Here is a 4,432-nt window from a genome sequence, read left to right on the forward strand (position 1 = left end):
ATATCGAGTTGTGATTCTTGAGTTGTAAGTAAATAAAAGTGTGATGATCATCATTATTAGAGCATTGTCCCAGTGAGGAAAGGATGATGGAGACTATGATTCCCTGTGACGCCCCGAGACTGACGCGCCAGGTGTCTTCTAGTTATTCGCTGCTGTTGCCATGTCATTTGATTGCGTGTTGCATTTCATCATGTCATCATCCGCATTACATCTGCATGTTTTCGAAAAATTGCATCCGTCCGGGTCTCCCCGTTCCTTCCGTTGTCTGTTCTGATCCCACACACATTTGCACGCGCCCGCGGCACCTCCGTAATAGTATTTTATAAGTGGCCGGAAAATGTTCTCGGATTGGGTTGGAAGTTGGCATGTGGTGTTTTTATTGTGTAGATAGGCCGCCTGCCAAGTTTCATCGCATTCGGAGTCCGTTTGACGCCCCAACGGATAACTATAGCGACAATATAGTCGGTCAAAACGTCGGACGTTTTCGGTCTCCGGAAACTGCTGTCGGGTCTCTCTCTACTCTCCCGCAGCCCTCGGCCTTCTACATAGTCACAACCAGCCCACGTAGGCCTACCTATTCTCCCTGTCAATCGAATCCATCGGTCGCAATCGGAGGCTCCGAAAACCCCTCTTAACCCCCACTTGCCTCCGTGGCCTTTTGTCAGACCCCCTCGCCTGTGTCCGAAACTGTCCCGAACCTGACCCAGATAGTCATCACTGTTGGGTCTGGAACATCCCCAAACACCTATAAAACATCCCCGCTCACCCTTCTCTCATTTGGATCGAGCTCGCGCTCGCTGCAGCCATGGACTACGAGCCGCAGCTCGCCGGATCAGCTCCAGGAAACAACCCCACGCGCTGTGGACCCCTCTGCCGCGCCGTGCTCCTTCCCCGAGCTCCTCCTCGTCGTCCCAACAACAGCACCGGATCCCTTCCTCCTGACCTCCTCTTCCCCTGCTTCTTCCTTCTCCTTCCCATCCCTGTCTTTCTCTCATGTTCTCTCTCTCTCAGGTACATGAACGACGCCATGGCCGCTGCCTCGAGTTCCTGCCACTGCCAAAGACCCGCCCGCGGTCAGATCCGCCGCCCCGGACCCGTTCCCGGCCGCCGCCTCTCCTTCCCCTGCTCTGCTTCGAGGAGGAAGATGTTGCTGCCTCGATCCACGTCAGCGCGTCGCTGCGCGTTGACACCGCTGTCACCTGGGCTGCGTGGCTAGCGCTCCTCCCCACCGAACCGAGCCGGCCCATCTTCTCCTCTCCTTCGACGCAACCGCCGGCCTGCCTCTACCCCCTCTGTAGACGGGCCAAAGCCCATGGGTGAGCACCCGAGCCCCCTGCACAATTGGGCTAGCAGATTCGGCCCGTTTCGTGTTTTTCCCTTAGAACGATTTTTCTATTTTTCCAGAGAGTGCAGTTTTACAGAAAAACCCTCAAACTTCATTCATTTAATAACTCATCAACCATGCATCCTATTAAAATGATTTATATATGAAAAGTGCTTAGAATTTTGTGTAGTTTAATAATATGTCACTTTCATCTATGTTTAAAATGCTTAAACTGCTGTTTGCATTAATTTGCCTATTGCCATGTTAAAATGCTTTATTTCATAACTTAATAACCGTAGCTCCATTTTAAATAAACTTTATATGTAAATGGGGTAGAAAAATGCCTAGTTTAACATGGTAGCATTACTTTGCATGTTTAACAACTCTAAAATATGGTTTAGGGCAGAACAGTACCAAACCTAAAATATGCACACGAGGAGTTTACGGACTTGTTGTTTGTTATTTCTGGCCTCTGATAAACTTGACTAAATAGTTAGTTTATGTATGCTTCACCTCTTTCCATGCTAATCAACATTTTATATTGTTGAGTACATAAATAGGAGAGAACTAAATAAGCCATGTGGTGTTCCGTCAATATGCAACTCATTGCATATTGAGCTCCACATAATTTGTAGTGTTGTTTGTTGCACTTTGCCATGCCATGCTTCATTAAACCGGACATGCATCATACTTGCTTGCGCATCATACCATGATTATGTGATGGTTGTTTACTATGTTGTTTGCTTCTTTTCGGTGATGTTTCTTCGGCTTAGTTCCGATGACGTCGCGTTTGTGAGGATTCGTTCGACTACGTCCGTTTGTCTTCTTCATGGACTCATTCTTCTTCCTTGCGGGATCTTAGGCAAGATGACCATACCCTCGAAATCACTTCTATCTTTACTTGCTAGTTGCTCGCTCTATTGCTATGCCGCGATACCTATCACTTGCTATATCATGCCTCTCATATTGCCATGTCAAGCCTCTAACCCACCTTTCCAAACAAACCGTTGTTTGGCTATGTTACCACTTTGCTCAGCCCTTCTTATAGCGTTGCTAGTTGCGGGTGAAGCTGGAGTTTGTTCCATGTTGGAACATGGTTATTGTTGGGATATCACAATATCTCTTATATTATTTAATGCATCTATATACTTGGTAAAGGGTGGAAGGCTCGGCCTTATGCTTGGTGTTTTGATCCATTATTGCCGCCCTAGTTTCCGTCATATTGGTGTTATGTTCCTTGATTTTGCGTTCCTTACACGGTTGGGTGTTATGGGGACCCCTTGACAGTTCGCTTTGAATAAAACTCCTCCAGCAAGGCCCAACCTTGGTTTTACCATTTGCCTCACCACCACCTATTTTTCCCTTGGGAGTCGCTCTCCCGAGGGTCATCTTTATTTTAACCCCCCCGGGCCAGTGCCTCTCTAAGTGTTGGTCCAACCTGAGCGATGTCCGGCGCCCCTTGGGCAATCAGGGTCTATGCCAACTCGACGTGTTGCTCATCCGGTGTGCCCTGAGAACGAGATATGTGCAGCTCCTATCGGGATTTGTCGGCACATCGGGCAGCTTTGCTGGTCTTGTTTTACCATTGTCGAAATGTCTTTTAACCGAGATTCCGAGTCTGATCGGGTCGTCCTAGGAGAAGGAATATCCTTCGTTGACCGTGAGAGCTTGTGATGGGCTAAGTTGGGACACCCCTGCAGGGTTTGAACTTTCGAAAGTCGTGCCCGCGGTTATGGGCAGATGGGAATTTGTTAATATCCGGTTGTAGAGAACTTGACGCTTAACTTAATTAAAATGCATCAACCACGTGTGTAGCCATGATGGTCTCTTTCCGGTGGAGTCCGGGAAGTGAACACGGTTCTTGTGTTATGCTTGAACGTAAGTAGTTTCAGGATCACTTCTTGATCTTTTCTAGTTCATGACCGCGCGTTGCTTCTCTCCTCGCTCTTATTTGCGTAAGTTAGCCACCATATATGCTAGTGCTTGCTGCAGCTCCACCTCACTACCTTTTCCTACCCATAAGCTTAAATAGTCTTGATCTCGCGGGTGTGCGATTGATGAGTCCTCGTGGCTCACAGATACTTCCAAACAGTTGCAGGTGCCGATGAAACCATTGCAGATGACGCAACCAAGCTCAAGTGGGAGCTCGATGAAGATCGTGTTTGTTGTGTTTTCGTTTCCAGTTGATCAGTAGTGGAGCTCAGTTGGGGCGATCGGGGATCTAGCATTAGGGGTTGTCTTTCTTTATTTGGTTCCGTAGTCGAACCTACATTGTATTCTGGATGATGTAATGCTATATTTATGTATTGTGTGAAGTGGCGATTGTAAGCTAACTCTTTATCCCTATCTTATTCAGTACATGGGATGTGTAAAGATTACCCCTCTTGCGACATGCCTACTATGCGATTATGCCTCTAAGTGATGCTCCGACACGTGGGAGATATAGCCGCATCGTGGGTGTTACATTCCCCCACTAGTCGGGATGAGACTTCGGACGAAAAAGATAAAAAAGGCCAAAAAAAGAGGGCCCCAAAAAATGAGAGAAAAAGAGAGAAGGGACAATGATACTATCCTTTTTCCACACTTGTGCTTCAAAGTAGCACCATGATCTTCATGGTAGAGAGTCTCTTATTTTGTCACTTTCATATACTAGTGGGAATTTTTCATTATAGAACTTGGCTTGTATATTCCAATGATGGGCTTCCTCAAAATGCCCTAGGTCTTCGTGTGCAAGCAAGTTGGATGCACACCCACTTAGTTTCTTTTGTTGAGCTTTCATACATTTATAGCTCTAGTGCATCCGCTGCATGGCAATCCCTACTCACTCACATTGATATCTATTGATGGGAACCTCCATAGCCCGTTGATACGCCTAGTTGATGTGAGACTATCTTCTCCATTTTATCTTCTCCACAACCACCCCTCTATTCTACCTATAGTGCTATATCCATGGCTCACGCTCATGTATTGCGTGAAGATTGAAAACGTTTGAGAACATGAAAAGTATGAAACAATTGTTTGGCTTGTCATCGGGGTTGTGCATGATTAAATATTTTGTATGATGAAGATAGAGCATAGCCAGACTATATGATTTTGTAGAGATAGCTT

General features: G+C 46.6%; 1 long non-coding RNA gene across 1 annotated transcript; it reads left to right on the forward strand.

Moving 5' to 3' along the window:
- The first annotated feature begins 761 nt into the window (after nucleotides 1-761).
- Nucleotides 762-3,664, forward strand: LOC125533279 (uncharacterized). Its single transcript, XR_015602310.1, has 2 exons — nucleotides 762-1,316; nucleotides 3,417-3,664. It is a non-coding gene; the product is annotated as an uncharacterized LOC125533279 (long non-coding RNA).
- The last annotated feature ends 768 nt before the right edge of the window (nucleotides 3,665-4,432 follow it).

Source organism: Triticum urartu, chromosome 1A (genome assembly GCF_056163025.1).
Source record: "Triticum urartu cultivar PI428250 chromosome 1A, HENAU_Tu73, whole genome shotgun sequence".
In the NCBI taxonomy this organism is placed as follows: domain Eukaryota; kingdom Viridiplantae; phylum Streptophyta; class Magnoliopsida; order Poales; family Poaceae; genus Triticum; species Triticum urartu.